Below are 16,055 nucleotides of genomic sequence, written 5' to 3'. Positions count from 1 at the left end.
TTTAGATATCGGCATAGACAGTACACTTATTAAGTTTGTGGGTGATAACAAGCTGGGAGGGGTTGCAACTGCTTTGGAGGATAGGGTCATAATTCAAAATTATCGGGACAAATTGGAGAAATGGTCTGAGGTAAACAGGATTAAGTTTAATAAGGACAAATGCAAAGTGCTCCACTTAGGAAGGAACAATCAGTTTCCCATATACAGAATAGAAGTGACAGTCTTGGAAGGAGTACAGCAGAAAGGGATCTAGGGGTTATAATGGACCACAAGCTAAATATGAGTCAACAGTGTGACGCTGTTGCAAAAAAGCAAAGATGATTCTAGGCTGCATTAACAGGTGTGTTGTGAGCAAGACACAAGAAGTCATTCTTCTGCGCTAGTTAGGCCTCATTTGGAGTATTGTGTCCAGTTCTGGGTACCACGTTTTAAGAAAGATGTGGAGAAATTGGAGAAGGTCCAGAGAAGAGCAACAAGAATGATTAAAGGTCTAGAGAACATAACCTATGAAGGAAGACTGAAAGAACTGGTCTTGCTTAGCTTGGAAAAGAGAAGATTGAGAGGGCACATGATAGCAGTTTTCAGGTATCTAAAAGGGTGTCATAAGGAGGAGTGAGAAAACTTGTTCATCTTGGCCTCTGAGGATAGAACAAGAAGCAATGGGCTTAAACTTCAGCAAGGGAGGTTTAGGTTGGACATTAGGGAAAAGTTCCTGTCAGGATGGTTAAACACTGGAATAAATTATCTAGGGAGGTTGTGGAATCTCCATCTCTGGAGATATTTAAGAGTAGGTTAGATAAATGTCTATCAGGAATGGTCTAGACAGAGTTTGGTCCTGCCATGAGGGCAGGTGACTGGACTCGATGACCTCTCCAGGTCCCTTGCATTACTACTATTCTATTATTCTATGCTTTTTATGGTTATTGCAAGCATGTTCATATAAAGGGTTTTATATTTGGCCAGAAAGCTTGTGCAGTTGTTCAAGGAAAAAAGCTGTAGATCAAGTCCTAAATAACAAATAATCATTAAAATAAACATGCTCCATCTACAAAATGATAGTTAGGAAATGCACACACCTATTAAGAGAATTAATTATTGTTTTCAAGGTAAAAGGTATTAATATTTGCCTTATTTTAAAGTTCCCTAGATTTAACTGTACTTCGTAAGTGTCCATTCAAATAAAAACAGGGAGAGAAATCCTGTCCCATATTGAAGTTAAAGAGGCTTATGTCTGATACCAACAGGGCCAAATTTCACTCATTTTATAATCCATAGCCAGTAACCTATTGCTATTGACCTCCAACTTATATGCTATTTATTTTTTAAATAAGTTGATGTAATATCTCCAACATATTGTAAATTCCATAAACTTTAAATTCCATAGACTGTCAGCCTTAAAGATCAAACAAGAAAGGAGCAAGCAGCCGGTTAAAAAGATGTGAGTCATCTCTAGTATATGCAGCAGTAACCATTTAAATTATACTTTACAAGGAATATTCTACATCACACCAGCTATAGTCTCCTAACAAAAAGTATACCCAGACTTATTTAACTTCTGTTCACATTTAGGTCCATATCTTGCAAACATTTAAAGGAGTAAAATTACTTGTGTGTATTTAGAGGACTGAGCCTTTATTGCTCTGCCTCCTTTCCTGCATTGCTATGGATTAAAAAGGACTGTAGAGGCCCCAGTTTAACAAGGCACAGTCTTCAGCACATGTATAGCTGTACTTCCTTTGAAAACCGGTTGAACAATTTTTTTAAAAGCATATTTTAAAAACTTTTAATGAATAGATGGTCCTTTTTAATGCTCTGATTAGTGAAGGAGCTTTGTTGTCCTGATTAAGTGTTGACTGGAGGTTGTTACACCTCACCCTCTTCAATCACTCAGAAGACAGCTTTCATACAAACCTTTGCATAAACATATGTGCAAACTAATAACGTTGGTTTATTTTATATATTTCTATGAAAAATAGCAATGCATTTTATATTGTTGTATCATTGCTATTGTCTTTCAAAATATAAAAATTCAATGTATGACAAAATAAAAAGTTCTGTCATAATATGCAAACATACTGGAATCAGCAATCCAACACAACAGCATCAAAGAAGAAAAACAGCCTTCTTCAAAGTAGTTAATTTATATATCAAGATGAACCATATGACCTTGTGATCTTGCCTTTCAGAAAGCAGTAGGAACTGGCTTAAGTCTACCACCAACCAGCCCTAAAAAGCTCAATTAGCAATAGCACCTGATGTAAACGGCTTTGCTTTTTATCACATGTGTTTTTAAGTAATTATTTACTTCCAAGTATGAATCCAAGAGGAATGATTCGGTCATCCATGAACATTCTTTTTTTTTTCTTATATTGAATTCTATTTTCTGAAGGATTTTGTAAAATACTTTCCTTTACCTTTTTAAGGGGAAAAATTAAATGTTGACTAAAGAACACAGTAGGCTATCACCTAAGCTACTAAAACAACACTGTATGCATGAGAAGAAAATAAAGACGACAGCATTTTGAAATGAAATTCCTTGTATTGAATTACTAGAGAGTCAGATAACCTTCTATATTTAGCTTTTACTTCAGCTTGAGTGCTAGCCATCTGGAAACTAAAATGCCAAAAGTTTCCTTGCAAATCACTAATTTGTTTGATGAATTTCATAATTAAAAATAATTTATTCATTTATTTTTCCCGTTATTCTCCTAGCTCTGTAAGATGGGTGAATAATGTTCAGGTGCATACACATTTTCCATTTTTTTTGGTCAAATATTTATAAAGAATTCAGTTCATTTTCCAAATTCTGAACTAGAATATTATAAATCACTATATTTCCATGAAAATTAAAGCCTTACAAGTTTCAATTTGTGTATATTTCATCTTTTTAAAAGGAAAAAAAGCAAGGAAGAAATACAGTGCAGTTTTATGCTTTATCACCTTTTTCTGAGACCTAGACAAGCCCAGTGAGTGGTGTTAATGCGTTTGACATGTATTTTCTCAGAGTTCAGCCATTTTGTGGCAGATACAGGGATTCTTTTGTTTTTGGATAGGGTTCAACATATTGCAGGCACTAGTAGAAAGAAGTAATAAAAAATAAAATAAAATAAGTGTTTTCTGTAAGGTGAAATGCACAGGGACAGCAAACCACAAGAATTTCCTCAGAAGGAGAATTTGCACAAGCAGCTAGTAAGGTTTCTTATTTTTTCTGTACGTAGGTCACAACACTGTTATCACTCTAGTACAGATGTCACTAATAACCCTGCTGCCTGTACTTCAGAGAAAATGACTTTAAAATAGTTTGAGGGAAACCGACTAGGAAGCTGCACAGCAGTGCCTTCTCAGTCTTGAGTCTAATTTTCAAAGTGGCTTCAGACCACTTAAATTTGCACCTAAGTTGTATATCCAAAATCCAGCATGTGTGTGAAAATTGGGCACCTAGATATTTTGCTATTCAACCTGTAAGCACAAAATTGTTGAGGCAAATTTGGGCCCTGCTCCTGCAAAGTTTTTGGACATAGAATCATAGAACTCTAGATGTGCTTAATCGTTCTTAAGTGAATAGTCCCATGGCCTCCAATGAGACTCCTCAGATAAGTGAAGTTAAGTACACATGCAAGTGTTGGTAGGAATTTAGGGGACACTTAAAAGTTTCTCCCTTGACTACCATAAATCATAGGCTGTGTTAGACACTTGAAAATTGCACTTCAAATTAGACACTTGAAAATTGCAAATGAAGCCGGGATTTAAATTTCCCACACTTCATTTGCATAATGTCAGCCATGGGTTTTTTTTTCCCCCCGAAAAGGGGCTTTTTGAAAGAAAAATGGCTGTAGGTGGGGATCATTCAAAAATAAAACCCTTTTTTGAAAGATCCTGTACTCCTCATTTTTTCAAGAGTACAGGATCTTTCGAAAAAGGGTTTTATTTTCGAACGATCCCCATCTAAACAGCTGTTTTTCTTCTGAAAAGCCCATTTTAGAAAAAAACTGCGGCCACCATTATGCAAATGAAGTGCGAGAAATTTAAATCCTGGCTTCATTTGCAATTTTGTAGTGTCTAATTTACATCCCTTTTTCGAGAAAAGGAATGTAATTTTAGAGACAGCCTTAGTGAAAACCTATCTTGTATTGGCTTACAAGAATTTGGTTAGCTGAGGCAGCAGTCATTCAAAGAATATAAAAAATTCTGCTAAACCACTCTTATGTAAATATATGGAGAAGAGTTAAGCCTCAATATTGCAACTGGATCCATATAGGTACAACTGTACGCCTGTGGTGGAGCCCCACTGACAAAGGAAGGATTCAACTCAAGACAGACATTCTATTTATGATTATAAAGCCATATCCAAATCCATTTTGCACCAAGACTCCTCTACAGTTCCTAGAAGAGTGGGTCTTTTTTACTTCATCTTGCAAAATATTGAGATGCTGGGCTCCTAGCTAGTGAAATCAATAGGCATTTAAGGGCCTCAGCACTTTACAGGAGGCATTAATACCTTGCTGGATCAGGCCCAGGGCTTAAATTAATTGAGAACTGTTCAGCAAGATACCCTGGGTGCTCTATGGGACTGAAGCCCTGAGCCCTCCTTCCACCCAGCAGAGCCAAAGCCCTGAGCCCCAGTGCTCTCCCCAGGAGGTTGAAGCCTGAGACCTCCACTTTGCAGCTAAAGGAGCAGCATGGAGTTTCTGGGAAATAGAGAATTTAAGCCCTGATCAGGCCCCTTGTCCCTAAGCCATATAGTGACATGGAAATAACTCAGTATAACTTATTCATCCCAGAAAGACTCTTATTGTTTCTAGTATAACTATGGTTAGCGGGTACAAAATTATGGACGCAGATTTAGATGTCGTTTTTGAAAAACTGGGCCTTAATAGTCAGTTAGAAGCCCTGAGTTTCTCAAAAAGTAACAGACCTGTACCTCCTTTGCTTTCAAGTATTTAGAATACTCAGGAATTTCTCGACCTAGTTCAGCTCTCTTGGAAGTCGATTCTCCTTTTAGCAGACAACTTCCTGTTAAGCATCTTTCAGAAAGCTCAGTTTGATCTGCCATTTTAGTGTCCAGAGAGCTATTTCTGTCTTTCTGCTTTTGCCAATGGTGATTAGTTTTCCACAGTACTTAGCTTCCAGACATAGCCATGATTTTGTTTTCTAAGGGTGACAATGCAGAGCTACAACTTTAAATGTCATTTCCAAAATCCCCATGGAGTTAACTGCAGCCTAAAAAACATGAGAGTCATATTTCTACAAAGCTGTCTGAGAGGCCACACCGCCATCTGAGAAGAAATAGTAATTTACTACTTGATTTCTAATTTTAGGCATTTTGCCAATGTTGATGCTACTTTAACACTTTGATATTGTTCATAAGCTGAGAGGAAAACAGACGGCTAAAGAATTCTTCACTTAAAGTTAGGTTAGCGTTAATCACACCTGGAACCAGTGTGTTCTGGTGCTGTCCTTGCTCCCCAAGAGAACAGTTTTCAAAGTTCATTTCTCTGGATTGTTAGATCCAGATTACATTCTGAGTTTCTCCCCATATCCCACTATTATTCAAATAGGAATGTGGCCAGAACAAAAATGCTAATGATTCTCTGCTTGGAAAAGTTGTCTGAGTATCTTTAATTACCTCAGCTGGTCAGAGTCTGACATCTGGAAGGCATTGCCCCAAGTAGCACAGTGCCTTCTATCACTATACTGGTCCATTGATTACCAACTCATAAGAAGGAGCACTATTTAGCAAATCACTAAAAATCATTTCTGCAGAACACAGTTTTTTCCTAGGATATTTGCCATCCAAGTAGTGATCGTGCCCAACCCTGATTAGCTTACAATCATTAACATGACCACAAACATAGGGAATATGGCTATAGGCTTATCATTAAGGCTAAGATTTTGTCAATAACTATGACAAAATGGGGACGGAGGAGTGTCCAGCATCTACCACTGCTGCAGCTCTGGGGTTTGCTCCACTGCCCACTCTGAGCTATTGAGTCTCTGGCTGGGAATTCTGGGATCCAACCTAGGTGGCCGATAACTGAGTGTGAGAGGAGAATGGGGACCCGTGGAGGCTGGTCCAGCCCTGCCACCTTAGGGCTGAAGCAGAAAATGTCACAGAGGTCTCTGGAAGTCACAGATTCTGTGACCTTCCTGACCAACTTTTAAGCTTTTCTTACCATGAATGATGCAAACAATGCTGGACACAACGTGGCATAGTAGTACCTGCCTAGTGCTAAACCTAGAAGAAAGAAATGAAACCCAACTCCACCACTCACTATGAAAAGTAAACTATACTGAATACAAATGACATCCCAACAGCTGTGCAATTACTTCATTACGAAAACAACCATAAAGTGTAACATAAAATTCTTACAAAATGGGCATAGCTCACACAAGTTATAACAGTTCCCTTCTGTGGATATTTAACGATGGTACAAAACAAAGGCACTCTTTGCAAACAAGATTAATCTAGAAGAAAGGATTGGACTGTTTAAAGGACCGAAAATGGATTCCTGAGCTTTTAGCCTTCACATCATTATTGCAAATGTCTGTGATCATCATTACTATCTTTGACCTATTTTCAGACTGTTGGTTTTTAAATAACATTGATGATCATTTTATTGTATTTGATATGAACATTCCAAACATTCAGTTGAATGATTCTAACTAAAATGAATTGCAGGTCTAAATCTATTTCCTAGCTTACAAGCATCCTTGTCACAGAAGCTAATTTCGATGAGCAGTTTCCATGGACCGAGTAGGTATATATTTTGAATCCCTATAAATATACTATAGTATAAAAATTATTATTTCTATTGCAGAAGTATTTAAAGATTATAAACAGATTAGGATCCCATTGTGCTGAGCATTGTACAAATAAATAACAGACTGTTGCTGCCTCAGAGCGCTCCCAATCTAGGATAATTTCAGACAGGATAAGCATTTGTGTTTTTTCAGAGCACACATACTTTTTTAAAATTATTCTCTGACCCTAAAAGTGGTTCTTTCAAGGTCAGGGCTGAGACACCCCATTTAGGCATTGGGAGTAGCTTATATCCTCACAGCCTGTGTTGTCCTTATGTGGAAATTTTGGGGGGGGTCAATCTGCCATCTTTTGAGAAACACTATGCTCAATTTTTAAAAGATACATCATGGAAAACAATCATCTCAAATCTCTGTGACTATGAAACCTAATCTAGAATCCCTGTACTGAAGTAGTAGGCCAGGCAAGGAAAATATTCCCTTTTCTTTTGGAAGTCACAAGTCCTCATGTTCAATGCAAGACTCACACAGTTACACCAGATACACATTTTATGTAATTTTAAGAGTCTTCAAAGAACTCAAGGCTCTATAATAAGAGCAATGAGAGGGCTTCCCAAAGAATTTCTCTGTAAAGTACAAATCTTTTCAAGATCAAATTATTGGTTCTTGCTCTCATGTAAGGCTCATCTGAGAAAGCCTTTAATTTAATTGCAAAAGTGCTTGCTGATCCTCAGATTTGGGAAACTTGGAAAAATAATACTCTGAGTTGCAATTCAGCAACGGAGGACACAGAATTGTTCCTTTTTACTAGCGGTGCACTTTAATTTCAGTTTCTTTGCCATATTATAACTATAACCATGGTCATTTCCTTCTGCCATTACAGTTCCCTTGGGAGTTTCTCCTTTAATTAATGTTCCGTTAATTAATCATTCTCCTTTAATTAATGCTGCATAGCATTTTAAGGACTAAAAGAAATTGTTACTCACCCTGTGCAGTAACATCTGTTCTTCGAGATGTGTTCCCCCGTGGGTGCTCCACTACAGGTGTCGGGCTCGTCCCGGCGCCGCAATCTGGAGAGTTTTAGCCAGCAGTAGCCCCCGGTGGACTGCGCATGCACAGAAGCCGTCTCTCGGCATTTGCGCTCTTTCTGCGTATCGCAGTCTAATGCCAGTTCCTCCTAGCCGGAACGTCTGAAAAACACAAAGGTGAGAGTTCTGAAGCAGGGAGGAGGGCGGATAGTGGAGCACCCACAGGGGGACACATCCCAAAGAACAGATGTTACTGCACAGGGAGAGTAACAATTTCTTCTTCTTCGAGTAGTGCCCCTGTGGGTGCTCCACTACAGGTGAGTGTGAAGCAGTAGCCCAAAACAGTACTGTGCTACGGAATTAAGCATGCACAGAGGATAGGACTGCCTGAGCCACCGCTGCATCTGCTGAAACAAAATGTTCCAGCGCATAGTGTCTGGTGAACGTCGATGCGGACGACCAGGTTGCCGCACGGCAAATGTCCTGGATGGAAACGTCTCTTAAGAAAGCCATGGTGATGGCCATGGCTCTGGTAGAGTGCGCTTTAGGTTTAGAGGGCAATGGTTTGTTACGGAGTGTATAACAGCGGGTGATGCAATTTACAATATGCGATGAAATACGCTGAGATGAGAGTTGTTGACCTTTGGAACGAGTTGCAAGGGACAAAAAAAGTTGTCTTGATTTGAGGAATTGACGCGTCCTGTCTATATAGAAAGCCAAGGTTCTCCTACCATCCAAAGTGCACAGGCGCGCATGCTCCTGGGTGGAATGCGGCTTAGGGTAAAACATATGGAGAATTATTGGCTCATTGACATGAAACGATGAATTGACCTTTGGAAGAAATGATGGGTGACATCGTAGTGTTACCCTTTGGTGTGTGAACAGCGTGTACGGAGGGTCAGCTGACAAGGCTGCCAGCTCGCTGACTCTTCGAGCAGAGGTGATGGCTAAAAGGAATGCAACTTTCATAGTCAGAGTCTGTAGGTCGCAGGTTGCTAAGGGTTCGAACAGTGGACAGGTACGTGTATCAAGGACCAGTGTTAGGTCCCATGGCTCCGGAATAGCCTTGAGCGGAGGATAAAGAACACTGAAACACCATCAATATATGGGTGAAAAGCTGAGATTGCATCCAGGTGTACTTTTAGTGAAGCGACTGCCAACTTCTGTGAATGTAGATGGAGGTGGTAGTCCAATATGTGTTAGATAGATACACACAATGGGTCCATGCCATGTGAATGGCACCAGTTTTGGAAGCAGCACCATTTATAATGATAAGACCTTTGGGTCATTTGTCGTCTGCTTTGTATCAGGATGTCCCTAACCGTTTGTGAGCAGTCTAACTCTGAGCCCTGCAGCCACTAAGGAGCCACGCTGTGAGGTGGAGACGGTCGATGCTTGGGTGGAGTAGACTGCCGTATTGCTGGGAAAGTAAGTTGTGTATGTGTGGTAGTAATTTGGGTTAAGACTACGACATCCTTATGAGTTGTGGTAACCAGGTCTGGCGAGGCCAAAACGGTGCTATGAGTATTACCATTGCGGCATCCACCGATATCTTCTGTATTACCCTCGGTATGAGGTGAAAAGGTTGGAAGGAGTATAGTAGTCGATACGTTCCCCAATCAAGAAGGAAGGCATCGCCTTTCGAAGCGAATCCCATTCCAGTTCTTGAACAATACAGGCGGCACCTCTTGTTGCGTCAGGTGGCAAACAGATCTAAGTCTGAGTATCCCCAAGACCGAAAGATGTCGCGCACTACATTGTCGAGGAGCTCCCATTCATGCTGCTGATGAAAGGTCCTGCTCAGAGCGTCCGGAATGGTATTGCTCTTGCCGTGGAGGTAAGCAGCCATAAATGTAATGCCATTCCAAATTGCCCAATTCCATAGTCATATGGCCTCCGCTCACAGGGAGCTGGATCTGGCACCACCCTGTCGATTTGTGTAGTAGACTGTGCACATGTTGTCTGTTAGGATCTGCACAGTCGTACTACGAAGGTGTTGGGCGAAATGGCGACAGGCATTGTAAACTGCACAGAGCTTGAGAAAATTTATATGAAGCAGGGATTCGTGTGGTGACCACAGGCCCTATACTTGATGATGTTGCATATGCGCTCCCCAGCCAATAAGGGAGGCATCCATAGTAACCTGGAAGGATGGGGCTGGACATGGAAGAGGACTCCCGCTAAAGTGTTGTTCGGATTGAGCCACCATGCAAGGGAGTCTCTCACCCGGATAGAGATAGGAATAAGACTGCGCCTATCGCCAGTGAATGGATTGTAGACTTGAAGAAGCCAATGTTGTAGGCATCTCATGTGAAGGCGAGCATGTGGAATAACGTAAGTTGACACTGCCATATGACCTAGCAGCTGGAGGCAGATAAATATGGAGACCGCGGGAGCGGTGAGTAGGACATTCGCAAGATCCTGAATGGTTTGAGACCTGTTGACCGGTAGGTAGGCAATGGCGGTGGTGGAATCCAGCCTCGCCCCTATGAAATCGATCGTCCGAGGAGGCACGAGAGAGGATATTGGCAGGTTGATAATGAGGCTGAGGGCCTCAAATGTGTTTCTGACCATAGCTACCGCTCTCTGTGCCTCGACTGCTGAGTAAGCTTTTATGAGGCAGTTGTCGAGGTACGGAAAAATCATGATCCCCGAACGTCTGAGGTGAGTGGCTACGACCATTAGGATATTTGAAAACACCCTTGGGGCTGCTGAAAGGTAGCACGGTGTACTGGTAATGATCATTGCCGAGTGTGAATCGGAAAATCTCCTGTGTGCCGGGTGGATGGTAATGTGAAAGTAGGTGTCCTGAAGATCGAGAGACGCGAACCAATCCCCTTTGGTAAGAGTCGGAATGATAGAGGCTAGGGTAACCATCTTGAACCTTTGTTTTCTCAGGTGATGGTTGAGTTCTCGAAGATTGAGGATCGGTCTCCACCTGCCGGACTTCTTCTGCGTGACGAAGTACCGGGAAGAGAAGCCTCTGCCTCTGAACTGATGTGGGACTGCTTCCACTGCTCTGATGGCAAGTAGTCGCATGACCTCCTGTCACAACAGGAGATCGTGAGAGAGGTCCCTGAAAAGGGACGGGGAAGGGATGTTTGAAGGGGGAAGAGTGGTGAAGGGAATAGAGAGTCCGGATGTTATGATCTCTGACCCATCGATCTGTGGTGATAGCAAACCAACGACGGCGAAAGGGTCTCAACCGGTGATCGAACAGTTCAGTTATTTGGGGGATAGCCTCTGAAAGGGGAATGGTGCACAGTCCCTCAATGGGGACGTCAAACCTGCTGACGAAGTTGATGCTGAGTTTGCGTCTTGACAGGCTGTTGACGCCGCCTTTGTGGCTGCTGCCTCTGCTTCTGTTGGTCGTAAGGCCTGAACCGTTGAGCGGTGTAGGATTGGGGTCTCTGCCTATTGTAGGGCCAAGCTCTTTTATGCCTGAAGGGCGGTGTATACATCCTGAGTGTTCTTAATGTCGTTCGGGAGTCTTTACCAGAGGGGAAGACCTGACTGGTATTCTGAGCGAACAGAGAAGAGCGGTCGAAGGGTAGATCTTCCACTTTTGGTTGTAAGTCCTTGGGGACAGAGGTGAGGTGCAACCAAGAAGTGCGCCGCATTACAACCGCTGTAGCTGTCGTACGGGATGCCGAGTTGGCGCTGTCAAGTGAGATTTGAAGAGCTGTACGGGCCGCCTTGTAGCCCTCCTGCACCACTGCCTCGAGTATCTCCTTCTTAGAATCTGGGAAGTGCTGCATTAGCGGAACCAGCTTTGCATAATTATCGAAATCATGGTTGGCCAATTGAGCGGAATAGTTTGCCATCCTAAGAGTTGCTGTCGCTGACATATAAACCTTTCTCCTGAACAAATCCAAACGTTTTGCGTCCTTTTTGGATGGTGTATTCTTAGATTGGGACATCTTCGACTTTTGTTGAGCTGCGTCAACAACAATAGAATTGGGAGGAGGATGGGTAAAAAGGAACTCTGCATTTTTGGCGTCCACAAAATACTTTTTGTCTGTACGCTTATGTGTTGGTGTTACAGACACAGGCGTCGGCCAGATATTGTTAGAAATCTCTAGAATCTCCTCGTAGAAAGTAAGGGCCAATTTCGCCCTATTGGATTGTTGTAAATTCCGTAAGAGAGCATGCTGTTTTCAAGGTGCCTCGGGAGCATGCAGGTTTTGTGAGTGGGCAACCCTTTTAAACAGCTCCTGGAATTGCCTGTAATCATCTATGGGTGAAGACTCATGATTGAAGACCGCTTCATCTGGTGACGAGGATGAGATGTCCGCTGGAGAGGCAATGGGTTGTGTATCCCCGGAGGGAGAAGGAGGGATGTTGGCTTGTCCAGAGGCTCTATCATCGCCTGTGGGTGTTGGAAGCAGTTGTGCCAGAGGGATGGTGTCATGAGTTGGTGGCTGAGGCGAGTACGATTGACGGTGACTCCAAGAAGGCGAGTGTGAACAGTCATGGTAATGCGCATGATCTGACCGACGGTGATGGCCATGGTGAGAATATGCAGGTGAGTAACTGCCTTGCTGATAGTGATATGCACGAGCAGGTGACACCAGGGACCGTGACCTCACAGAATATCACAATGGAGATCTGGAATAGTAGTGCCGATGATGACGCAAAGGTGACGGAGAGCGTCTCAGAGATCTCCACTACTGCGGTGACGGTGAGCATTCATAATGATGCCGTCGGTCATATCGAGGAGGAGGTGAGGGTCCCGGTGAGAACACAGTCCTAGTAGGACTGGGGGACGGTGAACGTAAGTGGCGCCTCTTCCTTTGAGCCTTTGTAAGTACTCCAGTCACTGAAGAAGGAGCAGTGACCACTGGGCTACAAGGCATTGATATGATGGAGGCAGACTCAGATGGTGACATAGGTGCTGAGGCCAATGAAGGTGATGCCGTGCCCTGGGGTGAGGGACTAGATGGCTGTGTCTCTGGTGCAGGTTGGGTAGCCGGTGCCTTGGTCAGTGCCGACTGCAACTGACAGGATTCTGTGCTGCGCGGTAATGCACGGTGCAGTGAGGGCGGCAGTGTATCCTCTCTTGGCACCGTCTTTGGCTTCATCTTAGGCTTATGCCTTGGTGCCGGTTTCTCCAGCTGTGCCGCTGTCTCCCTCAGTGCGGGCTGTCTCGGTGCCGTAGTCATCTCCGTTCCCGATGCACGTCTCCGTACCGATGTCGGAGCAGACAACACCTGTGTCGGCGTCGACTCTGGTCTTGGCGTCGACTCGTGCCTCAGCACCAGCTTAGAGGCAGCCCCAGATGGTTGGGCATGGCACTGTGAAGCACCCTCCAGTGCGGATACGGACGGTGCCGATAGTTGCGGTGCCGTCCAAGTGCTCGGTGCTGTTGCCGCCAGTACGGACTTGGACCGCGGTGCCGTACAGGACGGTGCCGAGGAAAGCACGAGGCTAGGTTCCGACGTGCTATGGCCCTTGGGCGATTTGCCACGGGCAGGCGGGAATGCTGAAGAGCCCAGTGCGTCCCCGGTACTCGCACTCCTAGATGTAGTGGAGGTTCTGCCTTCACGGGCCTTCCGTGACTGTGGAGCCTCTGGATGCTGGGCTGCGGACGAGGGCTGAAGTGCTGTGTTAAAAAGGAGCATCTTCAGACGCATCTCCCTGTCGCGTTTGGCCCTGGCAGTCAATTTAGAGCAATGACCGCATTTCTGTGGGATATGCCCCTCTTCCAAGCAGCGAAGTGTCCGTCCAAGGCCAGCATCGCGTCACCACAGGAGGCACATCTTTTAAACCCCGCAGGCATGTTGGAATAAGTGCCTTAGCAGGAGATGGAGGAAAAAAATCCCGGCAGGCCGAACAAAGGGCCTGAGGGATCGAACAAGAATAGCTTTTTTTTTTTTTTTTTTGGTGAACTAACTAACTAATTAATGAACGGTGATAACTAACTATACTATAAGAGGTGGGGGGCTAACTGGGAAGTAACAAGTAATGAGTAACTTTGATCTAAATTCTCCTCTGGTTGATGAGGAGCACGTTCCAACTCCGTCTGCAGCCGTGGACAGTTAGGAAGAACTGGCGCTAGACTGCGATGCTCAGAAAGAGCGCGAATGCAGAGAGACGGCTTCTGTGCATGCGCAGTCCACCAGGGGCTACTGCTGGCTAAAACTCTCTGGATTGCGGTGCCGGGACGAGCCCGACACCTGTCGTGGAGCACCCAAGGGGACACTACTCGAAGAACCACCTTTTTTACTAAATTTATTGTAATAATACCATGCATCTCCAGCAGCTGTGATCAGGAACTCCCTATCTTTAATGTCATATGGGCACGTACTATGATTTAGTTGGCCACTGTGGATAGGGGCACAACATGTTAGAACAATCATGTTTTAGTCTGGGGCAATATCTAATCTCAATACTAGATTTTTAACATTGCCCCAACGCATCCAGACTGGCCATTAATTTTGTTAGAGCTAAATGTGGCTACAATTGAATTTAAACCAGGTTATAAAATTGAACAGGCAAATACAGATTAGCCATAGCTTTAGTGTCCCTCTCTAACAGTCAGTTTAAAGATGTCTTTTCAATTGATCTGAATGGGACCAGCACGTTTTAACAAAAATTAATCAATTAACTTCCAAGTTTCCAGACACTGCCTGCATTTCATTCCACTCAACATCTGACTTCATCTCCACCTATTCTTCTGCATATTTGATTTCCTCTTTGTCTTCTCTTATATTGATTTCTCACAGCACAGTTGAGGGTCTTTACAAGACAAAACAAAAACAAAGAAATCTGTGCTGGCTCACTGAGTCACTTCCCTTTTTTAAGGGTCAGATTCTGATCTCTAGTTGGTTTATTTGGTCCATATATTTCAGTTATTTAATATGTAGGAAGAATGTAATTTAAATCCTTCCTTCCACTTCAGTTTGACTCTCTCTGTAAAGCATTTTGGTATTACCTCTATGAATTATACTACTAGTACACAGGCATTATATTTAGATACGAGTGAGGTAATATTTAAAACTTACATTGAGGTTTCCAATTAGAGTTATCTTCTCATGGTAAATTCACCATAAGACCATAGTACCAATAGAACAGAATTATCTATATTTCAGCCTACAAACACATTTACTGTGAGACCATTACATATGTTGGAAATTCATGTATGGTAGTTTAAATGTTCTTTTTATATTCCAAAACATATTGAAAAGATTTCAAGAGAACTGGATAATTTTATAAGCAAATGGATCTTTTCTGGCTATAGAAGCACTGCATTTCATAATGGGCATATAGTAAGGAACCGTCCTGCACATATTTCTGCTCAAGTGAACTAACTGTAAGCTTATGGCTTTTCTTTTACTGCAAAAAGGTGAAGGTTTTTGTTTTTTGGGGTGTTTTTTCCCCCACAGTGAGATAAAAGAATATTAGCTATTGTGCTGTAGTGGAGACAAGGGACTGTAGCTTTAACCTTAGGAATTATTTTTAGTTAATGCATAAGTGGTACGATAAGAAGTAGAAGAAAATTTTGAAATATAAGTTTACTTTATCTTCCTACTTTCTATTGTGTAAGTCAAAAATAAAAATGTCAAAGTGCATATCAAAAAGGCTTTAGTAGGTATGTCACATCTAAGCCATTCAATAGCCTCTGGGTCAGCCGTCTACAGTCTATAAAATCCTCCTGATAGACCACCACAAGAGGAGCAGCCATTCAGTAGGTATGCAGCATCCTCAACCACACCAGTCATTCAGATGCCATTCTGGAGGTTCAAGGCATGGACATTTGCCTTGCTGCTCACATCTAAAATGCTTGAGTGTGTACTAGAGGTAGCATGGCAACTCAAAACCAGCCAGTCACTCATCAGGCTGAGTGATGCAGAAGTAATTATTTACAAAAGGAGCAACTTAATTCCATTCTGCCCATTACAGTGAAGTAATGTCTGCCATAGAGTTAGTCATTGCATAGTCCTGATTGGTCTAATCCAAGATAAATTAGGAGATGTCAAAAGGGGTATAAGGCCTGGCCTCATCTTTCTACCTCACAGTAAATCTTCCATTAGGATTTTACAGCAGGATAGCCAATGTATGTTCATTATCCTGCACTAAAAACTAGGGTTGCCAGATGGTTTCCACAAAAATACCAGACACACTTGACATGACATCACAATCTACATTACATCTTATTTAGAAAATACCGGACATTTATATTTTTATGATTTATATTTTCTCAATTTATTTCCCAAACAGACAGCTCAAATGCTGGACTGTCTAGTTCAAAACCAGACATCTGGCAAA

This window comes from Pelodiscus sinensis, chromosome 4, assembly GCF_052426305.1.
Source record: "Pelodiscus sinensis isolate ZL-2025 chromosome 4, ASM5242630v1, whole genome shotgun sequence".
NCBI classification, from domain to species: domain Eukaryota; kingdom Metazoa; phylum Chordata; order Testudines; family Trionychidae; genus Pelodiscus; species Pelodiscus sinensis.
This window is presented reverse-complemented; position numbering follows the sequence as displayed.